Source organism: Elgaria multicarinata, chromosome 4 (assembly GCF_023053635.1).
Source record: "Elgaria multicarinata webbii isolate HBS135686 ecotype San Diego chromosome 4, rElgMul1.1.pri, whole genome shotgun sequence".
NCBI lineage: Eukaryota > Metazoa > Chordata > Lepidosauria > Squamata > Anguidae > Elgaria > Elgaria multicarinata.
In genome coordinates this window covers 132835552-132860451 of record NC_086174.1, presented here as the reverse complement: position 1 = coordinate 132860451, position 24900 = coordinate 132835552, and positions in this window count along the sequence as shown.

Genomic DNA, 24900 nt, shown 5'->3' with positions numbered 1-24900 from the left:
GTTGTGTTTCCAGTGTAAGCCATTTTGATGGGGGAACCGAACGCTAGAAAGCAAAGAACCTTTAAATCCAAGGATATCGTCTCACCCACCCACCCACGCTGCCCCTCATCAGTGTCTGCTAATAGTTTTCCTTTAGCGAGATCAGTACATCCTAACTCAGTGAGGCTTCCCAACTTTTTACTTGCAGGGAACCATTTCCACAGGGAACTCCCCCCACTTCTGCTGTGAAACCCCAGTGCACTGCAAAGGATTCTGGGTAGTGTTCTAGAGTGTACAGTCAATTCACCTAGAGGGCTTACTGAACTAAGCATAAGCTTTGGGCAGGAGTGGGCAACATGTGCCATATGTTGCCCACCTCCAGTCTAAATACTCTGAAGAACTGCTGCCAATCAGTATGGCTGATACTAAACGGACAACCAACTGTTGATTCTGTATAAGACAGTTCCTCACGTTCCTAACCCAGCCAAGTCTCCTGCAGCTGCACATGGCAGGGAAAGATCAGTAGTAGTGAGCAAGCCATCTTTCTGGGAAACATGTCCCCCCGATTACTGATCATCTCATTCAGGAGCCCCTGATAAACGTCCAAGGATTCCCCCACAAGAGCATTGAAAAGCCACTCTCTTAACCCCTTGAGTTGCTGTGGCAGGGAAGCCATGCGTGGATCAGGTGCATGAAATCCCTTGGTGATGCAGTTTCACTGTGGTACTATTACACCATTGCCCAGGCTTTTGGAACCCAGTACTGGGCAGCGCAAGCAGAATCATTCAGTACACCTGCACCAATGGTTGTCCTCAGCCAGTTCCAAAACTTACGTTTTGATAAATATGCCAAAGCAAGTAACAGCTGTGCTTATTTTTACCCTGGCTGCCTAGCTGGGGGGAGAGTGCTCCTGAGCACGTGCAGAGTGCCAACCCTGACACGCTGAATAATCGCAGCTGGATTGATCAACCCATTTTGTGAATTAAGCACTGCTGGTCCCTGTCTGCAGTTCATTCAAGTGCTGAAGCAGGATAACTCGGAAGGTAGGAAAATGCCTTATCCTGCATCAGACCATTGGTCCGTCTAGCCTGGTGTTTTCGACACTGATTGGCAGCAGTTCTCCAGGGATCCAAGGAGGAGTCCTTCCCAGCCAGGGATTGATCCTGAGATGAGTCCCTGTTTATGTGGACTTTCAGGATTATGTGGAGCAATGGAACCCTCTCCCTTCATGGCTGTGGCAGATGAGGAGAGACAAAGGGCAGAGTAGGGAGCAGGCTCATGCACATAATTCAAAACAATGGTTTAGCACAGTCTTTTTTCTCTTGAGGGCCACACTCCCTGAGGGACAATCTCTTGGGGACCAGCAGTGGCCAGGGCCAAACAAAGTGCTGGTTGGATCCAGAGGATGGGGCTACCCACCACTCTTTTTCGCTTTCTGACACCCCCTCTCCTTTCTCCCCACCTCACAGGCTGCCAGGAGAGGGAGAGAGAACCCTCGCCAGAGGTCTGAACTGCTTGCTGTTGAAATTAGGCCAACACCTGCATGACACGAGGCCAAATGACACTTGCGGCTTTAGGGCTGAAACAGGCCATTGTGTGAGAGCAAGTGGGTCTGATAGATGGCATATCCCACACCAACGAATTTCAACAGTCAGAAAACTATATCTGGAGGTTGTGCTCCATCGCTACATTGAAGGAAATCGGACGAACATTACTTTGTACAGTAAGGAGAAGACAAGTATTATGATTTTATTCTCTCAGTATTTTAACACTTAATTTTAACATAAATTTAAATGTTACTGTCTTAACTCTGTATTTTAATTTTATATCAATTTTGCTGCGTAGTTTTTATTCTGGTTGTGCTTTTTATATTGTATTGTGTATTTGTGCTTTTAACCTGTTGGTTGTTTTACTATGATTTTAATTTTTGTGAACCGCCCAGAGAGCTTCGGCTATTGGGCGGTATAAAAATGTGATAAATAAATAAATAAATAAATAAATAAATAAATATGAAATAGGCATGTCTTAGGGAAATGTGACCTTTTGGCAAGTATCTTGTAAAATTTATTTTTAAATTTTATATTAATTTTGTTAGTTGCCTTGAAGTTTTCAGACCAGAAAAGAAAGACAGAATATAAATGTAATATATAACTATTTTTCTTCTTCTCGGGTGTTTTATTATAGTATTTCAGATCAAGCTGAAAATAAATTTTGGCGTAGGAAAAAATGAAATTTGTATTCAGAATTTCCCATCAAGATCTGACTTTCAAATTTTAGCATTGAATTATTAAATCAACTTTTTGGGTTCTTTTCACCTGTTCAAGGAGATGTTTCCTGATGGGTTAAAATGAACTAATGAAGTGACTACAAATCTTATTAAATGCAAGCCAGCTGTCAGATACTGTCAGAGAAAGTGGTAATAAAAGGCAGGAGCCACACTACTGCTTTATAGCGGTATTGAAGTGCACTGACAACTGTTGGGGCCCCTTGACACATACCATATATTAGTTTCATACCCCTTTCATAGCGCTATATCCTACTTGGTGTAGATGTGTCATGGACACCGACAGTTGTCAGTGCACTTCAGTTCCACTATAAAGCAGTAGTGTAGATCCTGCAGTGCACCTCAATACCACTATAAAGCAGAAGTATGGCTCCTGCCTTTTATATACCACTTTAATACCACTTTCATAGTGGAATATCCTGCTTGGTGTAGGTGAGCCCTTAGATGGTGGGAGCTGAGGAAGTAATGTGCATCCTGAAAGATCCTCTCAAGAAGCAGATGGACAGAGGACCTTTGCCTTTCCATATTGTGCACAAGCTGGCAATACAATACTATAAAGTGGATAGGAGGTATTGTTTACTGAGTGTTTTGATAAATCAAAATTCAAATGTGTTAGAGCCATTGTGATCTAGATCCAGCTCATAGCTTGCTAACTGGCCATCTCAGTGAAAGACAATGCTGTGTGGTGACCAGATATCCTTCTTTACTGAAGACAGTCCTCTATTTGAATTGTTGTCAGAAGACAGTCCTCTATTTGAAGGTGTCCTATGTTTGAAGGGGGGTGTATACCAAGTCTCCTTTAAAGGGACCTTGATGCTGCCCAGCAGATTGAGAAAGTACCCAGGGGTCATCTGGTCAAAGTCCTCCCCACTCTCATGAGATGTATTCTATTTCTATTTGTTAGAGTGATTGTTTCTAAAAGTACTGTACATCTCTATATAAATTAGCACAGGAAAATGTTATGCACATTGATTACCCTCTTTTATCCTCTTTTTTTGGTGATGCTTAGGAGGCCGCCATACAGGGCTTGTCTTCCCATTAGGTGGAGTGAGAAGTGGTGAGAAGACCTTGTGTGCCACATGGCTGCTAAGCTGCCCTGCTGTCCTCAAGTGTGGTGGAGGATGGTGTCCCATTGCCAGTGTTGAAGTACGAAGATTCAACATGTCGTCTTCTCATTCACCTTAGGCTGCAAAATGTCTTAGGCTGAACATGGTGAACGATAGCAGGGGAAAGAATATTTCAGCATTAACTTTTCAAGAACTCTAGAATAGGTTGTACCAACTTCAAGGCCCCATGAAAGTGACTTGTTTATGCTATCTTCTTTTAACCTAGCTTTGAGAAGCTAATATTTTATTTATCGCAAAACAAGCATTCTTGTTGAGGGCTTGAACTAATATGGACCGGGGCTAAAAGCGCAGGGTCATGAAATTAAATAGAGTCACCCACACCATTATGCCATCTGGGCAGTTTGTCCTTAGCCTTTTATGGACTTCAAATGTTTGGAAATGGGCTGCAACTTGCTTTTTCTTTTTACTCGCCTGTAAACATGTACAAATTATAGATAGGTAAATAACCCTGTATGGATAATGTTGAGCATCAATTAAAACCAAGTGCTGGCATTTGAACTATCCAGGGCTCTGAAGCGGCTGGCGCTGCTGCTTTCCGTAAGACCACCCTGTGACCAGCAAAGAAATTAGAAATGTGGAGCACTGCTGAGCACTAAATTTTCACAGCAGATCAGCACACAAAGTTATTTGAGCACAGATGTTTCTGTAATTGTGATACACTGGGAAAGTCTGAAGCTCAGTGTTCAGACTTCAATGGCTCCCAGACTCACACTTCCACCTGCGTCTTGTGGTGGTCTAAAAGGCCTTAATACACTGGGCTGTAATGTAAACCATGTGGTAAGACGTGTTTGGCTCAGAAACTTGTTAAATCTCCCCACCTTCTTCCCCCTGTTCTTTCTACACATCTTTAAGGTACGTTTCTTTGTTTCCATTTTTATGCTTAAAAGATTTACAAATGTGAAGGAAAAAAAGAAGTCAAAGGACTGCACAGCTCTTGGGACAGGTTGCACGGAGGGTTGGGGAAGGCAGCCAGTTGAGTCTCCTCCATGATGGATGTCCGGGGCTCTGAGAGAAATGGATACAGTAATCCCAATTAGACCTTGAGGAAGTCTCTATGGAGAGCAAATTATCTAATGCACTTAGCATCTTGCTTCTCTTAGCAAATTATCTGTATTTGTGCTTTTTTACAAATGTGTTTGGTATTAAATAAATGGCCTATGCCTATATAATAAAGCCAATGGGACTATTATTTTGGATTATGGATTCTCTGTAATCAATCTTTCTGTGCTTCATGACTGACTGTCTAGATTAGAAAAGATAGTTTCTGACGGGTTAGCGCTGGAACACACAGAGTACCTTTCTGGGAGAGCTTCCATCAATGGGAATGTTCCTCCCACACCCCGCCTAGTGTTTTATTCCAGTTTTGTGCTCTTGCCTTCCATCGTTCCAACTAGGCAGCCTTGTTGCTCTGCATGACTTGGGAGACATCCAAAATGCTTGGCATATCAGTGTCACACTCATAGCTAGGACGCCCACCTACCCGTCATCAAAACAGCGGACAGTGATTTGTATAGAATTTGCAGATGTTAATTTCTATGTTCAGGTGCAAATTTAGAAGTAATTACAATAATTTAAATAGAAATGCCACATATCTCACCATATTGGAGAAGACTGTGACCACATGACAGATGTTCTTGCTCAGACTGCTGCCCAGGTACTAACAGTCCAAGGCCCTTGCTCTTCCTCCTTATAGGCCCTGTTCAGAAGACACCTTAAACCACGGCTTTAACCACAGGTTAAAGCCACAGTTTAAGATGCCTTTTGAATAGGGCATAGTTCTTTAAACCAGACTTGGATTCGGAAAGTCTTCAAATAGAGGTTGCCTTCAAATAGAGAACTATCCTCTGTAAAACAGGATACATGGCCACCTTTCTCTTAGCACGACCAGGAAATGGAACATAGGTTGGAGCTTCACAGATGAAGGTGCTGGTCTTGCAAATAGGAGCGGGTTCAATCTTCAATGGCTGTCATTAAGTTCTATCGGGCAAAACAAATGGGCTAGAACTTATTGACAGGATGATAATTATTTTTATGCCAGGCACACCAGAGTGTTTGAAAGACCACATTCTCCCACATGAGTCTATCTGGGTTTTACGATCCACAAATGGGGCCTTTCTCCCTATCCCACAACCATCAGAAGCACACTTGAAGGGAACATGAGAGAGGACCTTCTCTGAGGCTGCTCCCAGGCTTTAGAGCTCCCTGTCAGGGTACGCCAGGGTAGCTCCAGGCAAGCAGCTGTAAATGCTGTTTCTTCCTACCAAAACAGCAATGAAAACCCCCCACAATAACTTTAATTCAATGAACTAGCATTGAAGCATCCAACCATAGTGATTAATTAAAATGTAATGCTACATTAACAAGAAGATATCTATAAAAGTAAATCAACAGTTCCGTGTGTCTCTTTTTTACAAGCGGTACTTACGTTTACAAGGCTATACAAACTCTTGCAAAAACATCGCTCCTACAAGAAGAAACAGGCTTGAATCCATGCGGCAGGTCTTTGTTGACTCTTTTTCTTAGGACGTTTCTGTGAGTATCTTGAACATGTCTCTTAATTGCCACCTACACATCTGTGATGTCACTGCCTTTCTAACTGATTCATATTACCTTTGCTCACAACTGAGGGTTGCCTCACTGCTTTGCCATGATCTGGATTCTGCTCCTACTGTCCATTCCTGTTGCCAGCTGGACCACAAAAAGATAGGATGTGCGTTATGGAGGCTAGAAGATCTCACCCAGGTGAGATTCCCCAACCCCTTTTTCATTGCCCTTTCTAATGAACTACCAGTCAGTCCACAGTGCCTTCTGCTTGATAGGTGGGCCAGGTGTCCAAGAGGTCTATTTGAAAGACTGTCAGAGGATTATCCTCTATTTTGAAGGTGTCCTCTATTTGAAAGAGTCAAGGAATGCCCAGTCCAAGTCTGGTTTAAAGATATAGAACCATCAGAAGGGAGAGCTGGGCCTTGAAATTGCTGACCAATGGCACCTGGACAACAGCTTTAGCAAGGTACACAGGTCACCAGGTCACCGTCTTCTATGCTAGGGTGGGATGTACTGTATTCCTATTTAAATGATAGTTATTATTTCTAAATTTGCACTTGTACATATAAATGTTACGCAAAGTGTGTCCTCTTTTTCAACAATGCATAATTGGCCACCCTACTGCTTCTTGTAGCTTCTGTTCCTCTCTATGCATGTGGTCCTCATTCCCCTCCCCTGCAAAATACTGGTTTTCTTTAAAGTCACAGCAATGCAGACATGTTAGAGGCAGTCCTATGGAATTCATTTGCACTGCTCCAGTACCTCGACTTGAATCCTTTTCATGGGACACTTCAAGATTTCCCACGTAAGCTTCCTACCTGTAATGCCATGGAAGGTGGTGCCGGGGGAGAAGATTCTGGCCTCCTCCTGGCTCCTGGGTTGTACATTCTGTGTATGTGTATTGGCTTGTGTGACGTCATGGAGTCATTCAGCCATTACACAATGCAGTGATTGGTGCCTTCCATGGGTGGGTACTATGGGGATGTTGTCACTGTGCAATGTTTTGATTGTGGATGCTGGTGAAGTTTCCAGGAATGCTGTAGGAGCAACCATTTTATAATTATTGCTAGATCCAGGAAATTCCAGTGTAAAACAGAGTAAGAAATTATGTGGGCAGTTGGAGGATAGAAGAAAGAGGGAGAGAAGGTACTCCCTTCAAACTAAGGGGGAAGAATGTAAGAGCAGGTTTTGGAAAACTGTAAGATGGACACGTAATCGTGCTTATTTATCATTCCTTGGCTTAAAAAAAGGATTACTCATGGCAATGGGGTTGTATGCCTCAAAATATCATCTAGGTTCCAACAGCAATAGAGGACTGTTGACTTCATACCCTGTCTGGAAACGTCCCAAAGTCATTTGGCTGATTACTATTAGAAACAAGTCGCTGGAGCACATTTAATGTGATCTTGCAGGGCTCATGGTATATCCCTAAGTACAACATCTCTTTATTTCCGTGTCAGTTCTGCCCAGTGCCATTTTGCATAGCACTTAGATTTGAACAAGAATAGACTTTGCGTGTGTGCACATAATTCCCAAATGTTTCAAGAAGAGGCAAGAAAATCAGTTTATCTCCTAAAACTAGACTCTTTGCCGATTCACTAGTGGAAATGTGCCGATTCATCCTTCAAATGAGTTGGACTACAGTTCCCACAATCCCTGACCAGTGGCCTTGCTGGCTGGGGCTTATGGGAGTTGTAGTCCAAAACATCTGGAGGGGACCAGCTTGCATACTGAGGGACTAATGGATCATTGTGAAATGGTCAAGCAATATACCACTTCGTCCACATCACTATATTGCTTGTTTGACGCATGCTGCTAGATCCCAGTTTTGAAGCTTTTTATGATGGACGTTTCTACTTCTCTCTCACCCTACACTTTACCAATTCTCACATGTTTTTTTTAATAAAGTATTGGTCACCTCCAACTTGACTTACAGCAGGCCTTTGTGCTGTTTCTCTGCATGTTATTTATTTATTTATTTTAGCACCCTGTGTCAGCAGATTTCACTAAAACCACACAGGCCAATGTCTACAGATTTATCTGTAGTGTGGTTGTCCATTGGTGAAATTTGCATACCGAGCAAAGATATTCAAGATACTGTTGCATGTTTTCGCTTGTGGTTGTTGGCTAAACAGGCTTGAAATCTGCTTCACCATTGTGTTTGACAAGCTTGCTCAAAAATGCTTTTAAAATCCTCACATATCTTCAAGCACATGTCGCTGTTTCGTTTTGTTTCCATTTGCCATTTTGCATTTAAAAGATCGTGATTAACCACTTGGGATCATGTTGTCATTGATGTTGTTTTAAATAGTCTTCAAAATGGTAGATGGCAAATTCAACATTCTTTCCCTTTAGAGACAAGCCCATGATGCACAGGCTGCATGAAGGGTGTGTGCATGTGTGTGGGGGAAGCAGGGGACAGAGTGGTGGGGGTGGTGGCAGCCAGTGGCAGCCCCATCTGTTTGAGAGCCTTAGGCAAGGCACACTCAGTGGGGGCTCTTCCTCCATGAATCTACTTCCTCGGTGTCATGTCTATCTCTACTCCCCCTAGTTTGGAAGAGGGTAATCAATCAGAAACAGACTCTGAAGTAGAGGAGTCATCGCCAGACACAGGCTAGCTTGTACCAGTGGGGGAGAAAGCTCTCATGAGCTCTTCACCAGCTGGTGGTGAAGTCTCTCCAGAGCTTATCTCGTCAAGAGCAAGATGGTGCTATATAAATAAATAAATAAATAAATAAATATAATAATAATAATAATAATAATAATAATAATAATAATAATAATAATACTCAGTCAGTGGGAAGCCAACATTCTTCTGAAGGAGTGAGAACCAACAGGTTAACCGATCCTAGAGTACGCTGCAGACTAAAATGGGCGGAGTGAAAAGAAGGCGAGAGAAAGTCGGCTCGGCTCACATTGCGTCTGAAGCCGCCTCAGAACTAGCCTCTCTGAAGTTAACACGTCTTGGGAAAGAGCTTTCCATTCTTCTTGAACATACAGTTGTCTCACTTAGTTTGCATAGTTTTGCCTAAGAGAAAGTTCCAAGAGATTGGACCCTCTTCACGAAGGAAGAGATGTTTATTGCTTAAATAAAGCTTTGTAGATTACTTAGCAAGCCTCGTTATTGTCCCCCAATTAGGCAGGAGGTTTTGAGAAACGCGACACTCCCCACCATTGTCACCAGCTCCTCCTCCTCCTCCTCCTCCTCATTGCTGCCACTTGCCTGCTTGGCAGGCATAGATCCAGTGAACAAAGCAGTGGTGGGATCAACTCCTTCTCCTTCTCACCACAACCCATTATCTGTGCCAGAATGAGAAGCAAGTGAATAAGCAATGGTGAAGAGAAGGAGCAACTCCAGGGGGGCTCTTGTCTGTGGGCCCCTGTTGGGGCGTGGGCTCTTGGGAGGTGCCCAACCATGCCTGTCCTTGATACCAGATCTTGGGGCCAGAGTGCCTGGCTCTGCTCTCTGCCCACCCTATCTTAATTATGTGGAGAGAATAGCACCTGAACAGGGCGGATGTCTTCATTTACAATCAGGCAGCTTGAGAAGGCATGGTGGAGGAAGAGCAGAAAAAACAGCCAGTGTTAATTCCAAGACTAACAACGTTTACCAGTGCATCTCTGAGCTTCTGGATGTTCTCAAAGCTTGTCTTCGTTCATCAACGTTTGGATATTTACTGTAACTTTTCCAGGGCTGCTCTGATTAAAACACACGTAAGATAAATGTGAAAACCACAGGAGGGACTCCTGGTTGGATTCCAAAACTCACCAAAGAACAGAGCAGCTCTTGCTGTGATAGATTTCTTATGTATTACTACCCGGGGAATGTATAGAATGAAGAGATAATTTAGAGACACTCCCTTACTTGGGAAGCTAGTCAACCTTGCATAAAATTTGGCTAGTTTTGGACAGGCCCTAAGGTCACATGGGGCTGCTGGAGGAGAGGAAGGCCTGAGACTGACGGGCAAGCCGTTGATGACTTAGCAGAGGGAGGTCCTGGTTCTGTGGTCTATGGATCCAAAATCATGGATCCCAAACCATTACAGGTGAAACAGGTAGGTACCAGGCAAATCCTACTGATTGGCTTTGCCACGGCAGTGGCTTATATTCCAGCTTCAGCAGCAGAGTTGCCATGCTGGCAGGGGTTGATGGGAATTGTAGTACTTCATATCTAAAGGATACCAGGTTGGGAAAGGCTGCTCTAGAGGAAAATCAATGCCTGCTTTGCACGTTTACTCAGAAGTAATTTTTACTGAGCTATGTTTACCATTGCAGCATAGGTTGTGCAACTCCCCTTCTGCATGGCTTCTTTCTGCAACAGGGAGTGGTTGAGTTTGGAAACGAAAGCACCAATTCTGCCCTTGTCCTGCTTCTGACATACAGTTGTATGAATTTGAAATGTTTTCTTTGAACAGCAGTGAATGGAATTAGGCCATGAGTCCCATTAACTTTTCAAGTGTCATTTCTATCTGTAAAAACCTTTACGTTGTAATGTTTTCCATGGAAGTATCAGGCCAGGGTTTATTTTGCCCCATATAACTAGACCTTGCTATGCAATGACTTGAAAGCATTGTTCTTCGTTTCTGTGGCTACGTTTTCTTTGTTTCTTTTTGGCTCACTTTCTTCTCTCATGCTTTTTCTTGTAGCAGCATTAGCTACTTTTAGAGGTTTATATATGCATTTACCTTCAGGATAAATTCATAATGATATTTGGAAACAATGTTCATTTTATAATTAAAGCTTTACCACTCCTTCCCCACAAATACATTGGCAGCTGAGCCAAATCTAAACTCTCAAGTGGTATTTACTTAATTGTGATTTGCTGTAGTGTTTTTTTAAAAGGGGTCGCTAGGTTAAAGCTATTTAAGCCTATCTGTGTTGAACAGAACAGTATTTGTGCTGGCTTATATCAAAATTGCATTGTTAATTGCATGAGGCTAACAGAGAAACGTTCAGAGTGTATTTTAATACGTTAGACCTTTCCTCCCCCCTCATGGGATAAAGCTTGTGCTATGAGGCAAAACATATGATTATCTACTGTTCACAGTACAAGGAGCCAAGCTCAGTAAGGAGACATTTGGACCTGAGTTCATGAGGTCCAGATTATGAGCAGTCAATGTTCAGCATGTTGTTGCAGGGCTAGCCCTAGCATTAGACCAAGTGAGGCGGAACATACTGTGGAGTGGGAAGCAGCAAGAAATTGTTGGAGTTCAGAGCTGTGTGTGCCTTGTGCCCCATAAGCTAGCCTGCTGCCCTCAGGTAGTGGCTGCTGTCCCATCACCAGGGTTGAAGTAAGGTTCAACTGGCCATCTGGTCACCTTCTCTACATGGAATGGTGGCGGCGATGGTACCATCTTGTCCTTTGCCTCAAAATCTTGTCCTTTGCTTCAAAACTTCTTGGGACTGCCCTGTTTATGACAAATGGCTTGTCTATACTGCATCTTTACACCGCCTTAATTGTGCATTTTCGTGTTTTCGGACACACAACGCAGCTGTCCATTCGCTGCAGCGCCGGTCTTTAAGCCCCAAAATGTGCATATTCGGAGACATAATTTACTGTGGGTTTTGCTATACCTTCAAGTTTAAACCACATAATAGTAATGTTGGGGGAAGAAAATTGGATTTTGAAGTGTGGGCGGAGCTTTCAAAGCAGGACAAAGTGATTGGCTTGCCGATTTTCTGCCTTCCCCCAACCATGGGTGGAACTTTGATGTCACAATTTTCTCTTCCTTACTTCTTTAATATAAATGAATGTAGTAATTAGGGTTATGCTCAGCTTCGCTTCGGTTCAGAAAAGCAATACCAGAGCGGCCTGTTTCGCCTCCGAGATCTATTCTTATTGGCTTTGATGCATGTCACAGAGTGTAATGTGTCTAATCATACAATAGACTCCAGAATTCTGCAAGGGCGCCCCTGGCAAGCAAACTGGGCTTCCTCATTGCCAAATAGGGAAGCGGAAAAATTCGCCTAACTACCACAACCGCGCATTGTAGTCTCATTTGCCGCCTATGTGGAGCTGTTGTTTAAAGGATACAATGTGTCCATTTAAATATGTGTGAAAAAATTGCTTGACTGGTCTGTAATATAAGAAATTTCTTATAGATTTGGACCATTCAGATCCACAAAATTTGACAGATGCAGATTTCACTTTGCTCTGTGTTTGATGCTAGTTTGACTTGAATTAACAAATTAAATGCTGTTCCGGAGTAGCAGTGGTTCTTATTTTTGTACAGACCAAAATTTAACATTGCTTTGCTGCCAATGATTATAGCAGGGTTTCTCCTTTCCTCAAAGGTGTAAGGAATGTATTGCATTACTGTCACTATTTGAAGATATAAAATGTGGAAAAGAAACTAAAGAGTTGATATCGAGTTTGCTGACTGCAGCACGATTGATGGTAGCTAGGAACTGGAAGATTCAAGGGGAATACTCTATTGAAGAATGGTATAAAGAAGTATGGGATATAGCTATTAATGATAAACTGACTTGTAATATTAAGTGGAGAAAAGGTATAACTAAAATAAATGAGTTTGAAGGAATCTGGAAACAGTTCCTAATATTTGTGTTTACTAAGGGAAGTGGGAAACCGACAGCAGAAGAAACGATAAGTTTTTGGAATCAGGAATAGATCCCGAGGTGGGGGGTGCACTTATATGTTAAGAAGGATTATGTTATGGTATGATATTTTATAGTTAATATCTATTCAATACATATGTATTCAACATTTATTCAACATGTATGTAGTAGTTGTTTTGATGTTTTCTTTTATTGTAAGGTTGTATGTCTAATTAATGTGGAAAAGTAATTAAAAAATTAAAAAAATAGGTGTAAGGAATGTTTGTGAATTTTTATTTTTCTAATGCATTTGAGCTCATTGTAACACATTCTAACTTGTTTTTGGAATATGGCAAATGCCCCTTTGTCTGGAAGTTGAAGGAAGATGGATGGGTGAAGGGAGACACCAAATTTCCAAGAAGAAATGAAGAAAGATGGATTATCCCCACCTCAGGATGACACCTGGACCATGTCCTTATCTCGGAGGTAAATGCTTCAAAACGTTGCTGCCTGTTTATTTTTTCACCTTCTGTTTGGAGACTTTCCCTGATGAATTGCTCTCTAGTAATTGCTGCTGTTAACTAATGTCAGATCTAATTAACCTGCAAGGCCTTCCTCTAGTACCTCAGTCACCCTATTGACAAAGAAGAGGAGGTGATTGGCTAGGAGGGTTCTGAAGATGGGCACATTTTGCTTATTCGTTTATTTGTTTTGGGCCCTGTTTGCTATTCCTGCTGCAATGCCTGGCGACAGCATTCTAGAATTTCCCATCGCGTCTAATTGGCCTGTTGAAGCAGCAGCGAACACACGAATTAAGAAGTGTTTTCTTTAAAAACTTCTGGTTCTTCAGACACTTTGAGATCAGGTTTCATGTTGCTGAAATATCACACAGTTCCCTGTGATTCCCCCCACCCCACCCCTGAGAAATGCTGGGAAGAACATATTAAAAAAGAAACACTTCTACATGGTTTGGAAGGACCAATGCCTAGGTGGTGGAGGAGGAGGGTGGGGGGCGAATGTGGGGAGGAGTTGACGAGTGGGTGGTGGTGGTAGTAACCGAGCACGGCATCTACAGAATTTTTAGGAGTTGCCAAAATTAACACATACAAAGGATTCGGTATCAAAGTTCTCTACTTTTGGCTCCACAAACACAATACCAATTGCAAAAACAAAGCTAAGGATTTCATGCTGATTAGTTCAATAAAATCTGTTTCATTATGAGGAGTTGGGAAATGAAGCTCTGAAGGGCTGACGGATATTTCTGTGGCTTCCTAGTGTTCCTACAAGACTGTGAACACCGTGCCAGCATCCTACTGTTCCCCTACTAGGGATGCTGTGGCAAACGCAGTGCAGGCTTAATGAAGAAAATTGTGTTCAGAAATAAAATGTCCCTTTACATTTTAACATTAAACGGCTGTCTCCAGGTTTGGTCACACACTCCAGCCTTCCTCAACCTGGTGCCCTCCAGATGTTTTGAACTACAAAGCCCAGAATTTCTGACCATTAGCCATGCTGACTTGGGCTGATGGGAGTTGAAGTCCAAAACATCTGACAGGCATCAGGTTGGGAAAGGCTGACATACGCAGTCATTAATGCCCCTTTGAACAATACTTGTCGGCAAAGTTTTCAGTACCCCTCATCACCCCACTGGTGAGGCACAATGTTGCTTTTTTCTTTGAGATGACATTGCCTACTATTTGCTGACATCACTCTACAGCGGAGTCTTATGGCTATGGCTATGACTATCCCAGCATTCCTAGCTTACTTCCTGATGTGCTTTCCCAGTGGTTGCCAAGTCAACCTCACTTCTAGGGGCTCCCTTGATGTCGTCTTTGCCCCAGGGTGGCTCCGAATCTATGCTGCATCAATTAGATGACACAGCTGCAGATTTGAAGCCACCCCGGGGCAAAGATGCATGGCTGAAATGTTAGGGACTTACCCTGACTTTTCCAGCTGGAGTGAGGGGAGCCTGGATCTTCTGCCAGTCTGTCCACACTTAGAGCCATACAGGGGGCATTCCCAGGTGGAAGGCGACCTCCTATTGGTCGCCAGAAGCTGCAGGAGGCAGAGGCGGTGGCAAGCCTAATGGCCAACAGAAAGCCTGCTCTGCCTCCCCTTGTTCAAACAAGTTGCTGCTCCTGCATTCAGCAAGAGCACGGGGTTTGGCAGCGGAGCGGCACAACTTGGTGCCATGAAGACAGCCCCCTAGTTAGGAAAGGATGTCACAAGGCATTACCAATTACATTATTGTAGTCCATACTTTATCCTATCCTTGACCATGGCTAGACCAGGCCTATATCCTGGGATTGTCCTGGGGTCATCCCTGTTCATGTAAATGACACACAGGGGATCCAGGCATCAGCCAGGGATGACCCCGGGACGATCCCAGGATATAGGCCTGGTCTAGCCATGGCCCTTGTGTGGCAATTGCCCACAACCTAGGTATTCAGTCTCTCTCATTTTTGATTTTGTGGCTTTCAATTAGGAAGTGGCCAAGTTGAAAAAATTAGCCTCTCCATGTCAAGCAGGCATCCCACCATCTCATTTTCTTCATTGAGCTTGATTTCCAAAAATGTTCTGGGTTCCTATACTGGGTTTCCTTGGTCTTGCAGAGAATTAAAGAATATCTCAGCTAGTCAGAAATGTGGCATGACTTAGTAGCTTGGGGTTCCTTCAACTCCATGCTTGGATAGCAATATCCAGAGGAACAATGATGCATAGGACTGTAGAATTCCACTAGAGAAACAGCACCGTGGTGGTACCTCATTTGCACACTAAGCCTTAAGGCTTGAGAGAGCAGGGTTTCTCAATACAAAATTAAATTGCACTGCTATGTTTAGTAACCCTGCCTCTCTACGGCCATCTTCTGCTCCTGGAGGTAATTCGCCAGAGACAGTTAGCTTCATCCAACGAGCGTTTTAATGCATGCTCATTACTGGGCACTCACAAAATACTTACACAACGTTGTCCGCCTCTCCCGCATCTTGCACTCCTTCTGGCAGAAGACGCGCAGCAAAAAGAACCAGTAAAAGTCCGGTTAGAGCTCTCCTCTACCTGACTCTGTGGTGCTAATTACTTCCTGTTTTCAAGAAGCGATGTTGCAGTGGCGACAGAAGAAACGATGGGAGCCGCTCGTTGATGCTCATCGGATGAAGCTTAGTGGTCAAGCAGCTAACAGCAAAGCTCAGTTTGATGATCTCTTTGACAGATCCACTCAAGGGGATTTCACATTTACATTGGGATAGCTTCCTTTAGAGATTTATCAAAGCCCATCTTGAGTGGCTTCTAGAAGTGGTAAAAGGCATTTTTTATTCTGTTTGGCTTTGGTAGTCAAGAATAGGGTGAGATGGAGTTGGTTTAATCATTGGGGATTATGTGCTTATTGTTGCCTGATGCAAACTCCTTGGAGTGTTCTATAAATCAAGGAAGGAAGGAATAAAGAAAGCATAACTATGAGCAAAACTGACCTCCATGTGTATTGGCCAATATTTCAGAGCCAATGTGTCCTGGAGAGAGAGAGTAATTTCTTTTAATAAAAACCCATGACTTGATAGACACATTCTCGGCTTCATGCACTAGACCTGGGAGGAGGAAACTGCCTCTATTGTTTCCTCATCTAAAAACTTGAACAATGACTTGTGTTGTACTGAGGAAAGGGTACGGGTGGAGCCTCACTGTGAGTCTTTGTTTGCCTTCGGTCGGAACCTGAGGGCATGTGTGGTTGCCAAGCAAGTTACACAGTAGTGTTATCCATTACAAAGGAATGTATCGTTTGTGTAGTCTCTTTATTGTGTGCTCATGTTGGTATGTGTGTGTCATACTTGACATGAGAGATTCATCTTCACTGCTCCTACTTGGGTAAACCATGGGTATCTTAGGTCCTCTTCTCATGACCGATTGGCTTAGTCTTCTGTATTCCTGGATACTGTTGTATTATGACAATATGTATGGTTCTACTACTGATGCAGAAACAGGTCAAGTCAAAGCTGCCGTGGTGGCAACTGTGTATTCAATAGGTTCTCAAAACAGACTGCCATGCAGATGTGTATGACACAGGAGTGACCTCCCAGTATTTGCAAACTTAATAGAACTTAATAGGACATAAAAAGCTTTAGGGTGCAATCCTGCAACTATTGGCAATAGGGTGTGGAATGGCTTGCTGTATTATAACCAAAAGCTCTCCCAGCATCTGCTGGTTTGCTGCTGCTCTTCAGAATGTGTTGTGTCTTGGTGGGGGACACTCAATTGCAGTCAAGGTCCTCACAGGGTATATTGACATCATCCATTAAATTGTCCTTCCCTAGGACTCCAGTGTACAGGATGTTGCTGAATTTTTGCCTTTCAGGAAGCTGTTAAAGACAGAGGAGCCCCATTATAAATAGAAGGGGCAGCAATCCTTGCAAGAGATGAGCAGTACAATATTTTGTATGTTTGTTCAGAATTTAGTTCTGCCTTGTTCCATGGCACTCTCTTTTGAAGAAGTGTGCTTTGGACTGCAGTCTTAAGTAACTACTTCAGTAATCTTTTGCTATTTAATACCATATGTTGCCCTCCCTTGCTTTCCATACCAATGTTAGAAGTTTCTGTTTGTAGTCGTCTGATTTTACTATTTTGCTTCTTTAATAATAAATATATAGCATCAAACCTACATCTAGATACAAGTGAAAAATATATCTTAAAATAGATTATGCTTGAGTCTAGTCCAGGAGTCATGTGCAAAGCTCCTGCCAAATTCTTTTTTTTAAAAAAAATACACCAAACCCTCATATCAGACTGAGTGGCTCTACTACTTCATGTGTCTGTGGCAGACCCAATTGCATTGATAAAAGCATCCATACTCCACACAAGTTTTTGCCTATAGGCTGAAAAAGTGCAAATGTACCTAAAATTTAACGAAACTCAATGTAAAGAAGGGAGAAGAGAAAGACAGGCAATATTTGGAACAAATTATTGTTGACTTTAGTTAAATTATTTTATTGTATTTCTTTCAAATACTTATAGGCTGCTCTTCAGCAATGCTGTCAGAGCAGCGTATGATAAAATAATGAAATCACAATTCAGAAGCAATGAATCTTAAAAAATCACAACCAAATAAGACATAGCAGAACAATAAAATACAATGAAATTCTGGCATAAAACCTCTCAACCTTAAATGGCCTGGGCAAATAGAAAGAAAACAAGGATGTTGCCAGGCAAACCACTTGGGGAAGGAAATACTACAGTCTGGGTGCCACAACAGAAAAGGCCTCATTATCTACCTCACCTCAGGTGACAGTACCTGGTGCAGAGACTATAGCCTTAGCTAGACCAGTGGTTACCCCGGGCTGATACCCGGGATCTCCCCTGTGTGTCCAGATGATGCACAGGGCATCCCGGGCTCAGGGAGAGATCATCCCTCCCTGGCCCCGGGATAAAGCCATACACTTTGGGCCCAGTTTTTCCTGCGGTCTCGGGCTGAGCCCAAGACCGCGAGCGTGTGGTCCATTTCCATGGCTTTTCCCGGCTCCATGCGATTACATCAGGGCTAGCGTGAGGGGAGAGGGGAAATCACTTTAAAAAACCACAACTTTACCTTTTCGCTCCAGCGCTCGTGCGCAACCGGCCCTTTAAGAAAATTTTAAAAATGGCGGCCATGATGCCTCTCTTCTTGAGCTCGTTACACCTATTATTATTATTATTATTATTATTATTATTATTATTATTCATTGCATTTTTATACTGCCTAGCCGAAGCTCCCTGGGTGGTTCACAAAAACTAAAACCATTCAAAGTATAAAACAAACAGTATAAAAACATGGTATAAAATACACATTAAAAACTGATTAAAAACATACCATACGTGATTAAAACATCTTTAAAACCTTGTGTGTAAACGAGAGCGAGATCTCACGTTATTCACAGTGCGAGGTGTCGCCTCCTCTCCCCCAGATTTTCAGTTAGGTCTAGCAAAGGCCTTAGAGGTAGGTTTGTGCAGAGGCCGGCAGTTCTTCAAGTAATCTGCTCACAAGCCATTCAGAGCACTGTACGTGAAAAATAGTGCTGGAATGAATATCCCCTCCTATTGTGGCATCATTCATCCCCCATGAAAGAGGGAGGGATAATCAGCTACTAGAAATGTGGTCAGAGTATCTGCATTGGCAGTGAGTGGCAATGTATTTTGTTGTTGTTGTTGTTGTTGTTGTTGTTAATAAAGACAAATAAAACTGCCAATATCATACTTCCTTCATACAAATTCATGGTGTGACCATACTTAGAACATTGTGTACAGTTCTGGTCACCATACCTTAAAAGAATATTGTAGAGCTGGCAAAAGTGCAGAAAAGGACCACTAAAATGATCAAGGGGCTGGAGGAACTCCCCTATGAGGCAAGGTCACAGCAGTTGGAATTATTTAGCTTGGAAAAAAGGAAAGTAAGGGGATACATGATGGAGGTGTACAAAATTATGCATAGTGTGGAGAATGTGGATAGGGAGACATTTTTCACACTCTCTCAAAATATTAGAATCTGGGGTCATCCCATGAAACTGATTGGTGAGAGATTCAGGAAAGATAAAAGGAAGTACTTATTCACACAGCACATAGTTAATCTATGAAATTCACTACCACAAGATGTAGTGATGACCACCGATTTAGATGGCTTTGAAATGGCATTGGATAAATTCCTGGAGGAGATGGTTATCAAGGGCTACTTGTCCTGACAGCTATATGCTACCTCCAGTATCAGAAGCAGTAAGCCTTTATACACCAGTCGCTAGGAAACATGGGCAGTTGCATGCGCATCCTGTTTGTGGGATACGGGTTGACAGCTGTTTGGCCACTGTGTGAACAGAATGTTGGACTAGATGGACCCTTGGCCTGATCCAGCATGTCTCTTTTTATGTTGTTAAAAAAAGTAAGAATTCCTTTCTTCCTTGGTCTTTTATTATTATTTTATTATTATTATTATTATTATTATTATTATTATTATTATTATTATTATTATTGTCAGCACCCTTTTTGCATTTGGTCTGCTGGAGTTGCCAGCTACTGAGGGACACCGCCCCCCATCCAGCCGCATCAGATGACCAGATGGAATTAACTTTCTGAGCCCTTAAGAATGTGATAACATGTCTATTAAATCCCCCCCGCCCGGGGACTTAAACAAGAGCGCAAGACCGCATGTCTGCTATTTAGCCAAGCATACTGATATACCCCTCTTGTCAATGTCCTTGTCAATTTCATCCTCCACATTGGCACTTGCCTTGCCAGCAAATAACTTGTTTAAAGATGCTGCTTCACTTAGTACCAATTACAACCCCACAAAAGCAACTTATCCTGCAGCCACCAGCCGCTTTCAGCTCCATACCCCTCTTCGGGCTTGTTGCTTTCCTCCACTGTTCTCCATTGTTAGCTGTCAGATAAACATATGGTTTACAGAGCAGAGACGAGATGGGTAAATGCACACAAATCTCATGGCAGAGCAGTAAAACGGAGGGGGAAATTAACTGCAGACTTGCTCACTTGTACAAGATGAGAAATTATTATTATTATTATTATTATTATTATTATTATTATTATTATTATTATTATTATTATTAGAAAAGGAAGAGGAGAAAAGAGAAAAAATATACACCACTGGTCATGAAAGTTAAAGAACTATAGTTGGCCACTGTGTGAACAGAGTGCTGGACTATATGAACCCTTGGTCTGATCCAGCATGGCATGTCTTATGTGATGATGATGATGATGATGATGATGATGATGATGATGGGGATGGGGATGGGCTATGAACATATTTCAGACAGTCTCTGGTGTCCTTCTCGACTTTTAGGAGCATGAGGCAGAGGGCACTGAGAAGGGACGAGGGAAGATGGTGGCAGCACTAGTGAGATTACAAGGAGCAGCAGGGGTTTGTACCACTCTTGCTGGCTGATTCCCTATCTGTTCCAACATCCCATGATTAAATAACCCTGATGGATTTGGACTTTACAACAAGCCACCCTAAAAGCAAGCCACCCTGAACATGCAAAACAACAAGCCATGGGTTCTCAGGGTGTTTTGTTCATGAAAAATAAGTCACCCTGTGGAAACTGTTCTGGGTTCTGACATCATGACAACCCACCATGGGCGAATAACCACAGTGGGTTGTCGTGTTGCATGAACCAGGTCAGGGAGAAAAAAAGGAGAAGACACTTTTGTCACCTCTTGCCTTATCTAAGGTAAGGCAAAAAATGTAGAAATTCACCTACCCCTGAAGATTAATGCAATCTTCAATGGGGGGGAGGTTTGCATACACACACACACACACCCCTTCAACCTCCAAAATTTATGAAAACTTGCAGACCTGAATATTGGGCTAGATAATAGTGCTTAGGAATGGATCGGAAAGCAGTGTAACTCTTAAAGAGCTAGTGTCCTGGCAAGATGTGTTCCATATGTCCCTTTTAATTAGTAATCCCTTTAACAAAGATACTACTGTTAGCAAGACTTGGACCTAACATCAATGCTCACTTTTCTATTCCTTACCAGAGAGGTTCATTAAATGATAAATAGATCTGTTGGAGAAAGTAGATAAGGGCTTTCTGTGGACCATAATTTTGTTTCTAATGAGGGTCACTGACATGCTACATTTTTTTGACGCACAGATTGTCATGCAATGATAGGAGAACAGGACATAACATTGTTATTTAATGACATTTATCTGAATTACATAAGTGCTTAGGATGTAAGGTATGAGTGAGACTATTCAGCTGTAGAAAAAGAAACAGGATTTTTAATTTCCCAGTTCGTTTACTTCTTGAGGCATGATTACTATTCAGGTGGCCTGGCCTGGTTAAACTGTCATAGGAGTTGGTGGGCTGGATTCATATGATCTGGGGTTATATATACATAACCAGAAGACTTTTCTTCAGGGTTAGATCAGCATTCCCCAGGCTGATGCCCTCCAGATGATTTAAAATACCAAAAGCAGTTTAACGTCTGTGAACTTATTGAAGTTGCCATCTTCCAAGTTCTTAGAAAACAAGAATAGTTTAGCCTTTCCTAATCTGGTATCCTCCAGAAGGCCCTGATAGGAATCCTGGGAATTGGCGGGCGGCTTAATTGTTCCTGTTCTCTGGGAAATTGGGAAGATGGCAGTTATAATTAAGACAACTGACAGAGAACAATCCTATGCTCTTGAGAGCAGAGCCTCCAATATCAGAAGCTCCACTCCATTCCTTTGTCAGCTAAAAGGGCAGAAGTGTGGTGGGAGGTGGGACTTCCTGTATTTTTTCTCTCCATTCAGAGACAGAGAGAGAAAAATAGGTCCCTCCCACTGCAGGCAATGGGAAGAAAACCTTTTGACCAGCATTTGAGCTGGGTTGGTGGCATGTTCAGGGGCTGAGAGGATACTGGGTTCATCAGATGACTAGGAAAGGAAATTTCACAAGTGCAGCTGAATTATTTCTGCATTAGTAAAGAGAAGGGTTATTTTTAAACGACAACAACAACAATTGACCATACTAGTAGAGAAGCAACCATTTCTACATTCAGCTTTTGGGCAGTAGGGGCAACGAAATTGTGGAGAGATTTCTCCCTGCTTCTTCCTTCTCTCCTGACAAAGCATTTGGGGGGCCAGAGCGATGTGGATGAAAACTTTGACAGCCATCTGTTTGGGAGAAGGGAAAGGTGAATCAGGGCAGCATTCTTTGAGTAGGGTGGCCATGTGCCCATATGTTACAGTGGACAGTCCTCTATTTGAACAAATGTTCCATCCTGTCTGGTTTAAAGACCAAAAATCATAAGGATGGAGAGCATTGGCCTGGGCTTTGCCATCAACAGTACCTGGAGAGTGGACTGATCAAGGCACTCAGGTCACCTGGTCATGGTCTTACCTGCTATGGTGAGATATATTGTATTTTTATTTAAAAGACAGCAAATATTTCTAAATGTGCATATAAATAAATACAAATCAACATATGCAAAGTTTGTAGTTTTCACTTTGTCAACACTTCAGTCCCCTATAAATGAGACCCAGAGGATCAGGACTAGAGATGCCACAAGCACCTGACTGGGTCCAAACGTCCAGGAGACCCCCTCCCCTGCATCCGCCCCACCCCCAGACCCAATTGGGTGCTCCCGGCATGAGCATGGACATTTTTTCGGCATGTTCTAAAAGACTTAGCTTTTTGTGTTCATTTGTACCTCAGACTGGTGTCTCTTGTAGTGATCATAATGTGAAAAACTGTTGTAGGTTTGTGCGTGCAGCTGAAGATAAGCCCCACCTTGCTACAATGAGATCTTTTGAAACTCATGAGAGTTTTAAAAGTTGTTTGTAAGACTGTGCCACTTGTTCACAGGCTACCTGAACTACAGATACAGTGAAATTTTATTTATGTATTTAAAGGTGTGTTTGTTTGTTTTTAAATTAAGGTAGCCTTATAGAAAAGTATCCCCTCTCATTGTGTTGCAAACATAAATAACAAAACCACCATTCCAATAAAATAATACAATCTAAAATACAGATTACAGACATCATCACATTAAAAAACAACCTCCCCCCAGCAAGCAGTAACTACAATTAAAACATTATTCAGACAACCTAAACAAAAGAAAGTCTGATAAACCAACATTTCGAAAAATGATCACAAACCATAACCAAATGGAACAAATGGTTTGAAAAAAGCTTGTGTTCTTTTTTTGAAGGCTGGCACTGATGAGGCTAGTGACACATCCCTTGCTGGGGAGGTCCATAAACTAGGGTCAACCACTGAAAAGGTTCTGTCCCTAGTGCCCACCAATCTAAGAGTTCTCGATGGCAGGCCAGTGAGCAAGGCCTCCAATGGTGATCCTAAGCCATGAGGAAGTTGCTAAGGATGAAGGCGGAATAGTCTCCTTCTTTGCACAGGCTTTTGCTTTGCACTTTAACACTGCAGGATCCTGTGCCTAATTGCCAGAGCACCGCCTTACTGTTCTCATTGTAAGAGAATAGCCAAGTACTAATATGACCGCTGCAGCTGGCCTACCAAGACAGGCTCTGAAAACCATGTCCATAAAGTTTTTATTTTCTGCCTCTGTTTTCCCTCCAGTTGTAAGTTTTCATTTCCTTTTTGAATATATATATATATATGCCATCTGTGCTAAACCACAAACCAAACATCTTCATCTGGTAAAATATTTCTTCCATGACAAATTCTTTAAGTATCTTTGATGTTCTGTGTGCATCTAACTGCCCTCCTTTCCAGAAACCTAGACCACTTCTTTAATGGCATTTCCAAACATCTCCACCTGTCATCTCATTTCCCTCCTCCATCATATCACTATCAGTAATCAAGAACAATGTGAAGAATTAGCTAACCTCAAGAGAAGTAGTAAAACGTAGCTTCACTCTCTTTTTTTGGACAACAGCACACTGTGAATCTGACTGCTTCCTTCTTCTCTTTGCCTTCTCTCCAGGTGGTTGAGAGGACCCATCCTGTCTTGGCTCTGATATTTCCCCTCTTGCTACTGTTGTTGACGTTGCTGCTGGTTTTCCATTGACTTGATTGATTTCTTGCTGACAGGCACATAAATCATGTCCATTCATAATGGGTAATGTCAGGGCTTTGCCGGTACTAACGATGCTTTTTTGCTGTAACACACTTAGCGCCGTGTGTGCCGTGTTAGAATATTAACAGTTTTGGGGTGGGGCAGGGGGCTGGGGTTGTAGTAGTGAGGACTTACAGCTTTATAGATGTACTTTGTTTGGGTGAATTTGTGCGAATAGAAGCAATAGGTCTCCCTGGTGCAGTTGTGGGAGGAAAGACTCTCACTGGTTTTAAGACACAGTAGAGCACATTTATGAAGGGTATTTCTAGGATTTTCTTTCTGGTGCCTCGACTGTTGTGCAGGACTACTTCAAAAGTCACATTTGTGGCTGAAAATAATGCAAAAACATCAGTTTGGGCTGTCTGCCTTTTCGAAAATATGTGGAAAAAAATGTCTTCCCCCCTTTTTTCATCCACATAGCAGAGAAAGGAACATTGCACATTGCACATTAATAATGACATTTAGGCCTATTGTTATGAAGTGTAGCACTTCAGGTGGGGGTTGTATGGATGCTCTCCTTTCTAGAAGAGCAAAAATTTAGAACCCTTCTCCCTGACCTATAGTTTTCTAGGTGTAGGGATTGGTCTTTACAGCAGAAGCAACATGCAATCACCCACTTGTTGCTATATGATGACTCATTTGTGTAAACCAGGGGTGGGCAGAAAGTAGATCGCCAGATATTTTGGACTTCAACTCCCAGCATTCCTGACCATTGGCCATGCTGGCAGGGGCTTCTGGGAGTTGAAGTCTTAAACTCCTGGAGATCTACTTTTTGCCCATCCCTAATCTAGACCAGATCTCAATTTTTTGCTCTGTTTTTCTTTAGGATTTGGAAGCTGGAGAAATTTGAGATGGACTAAATAG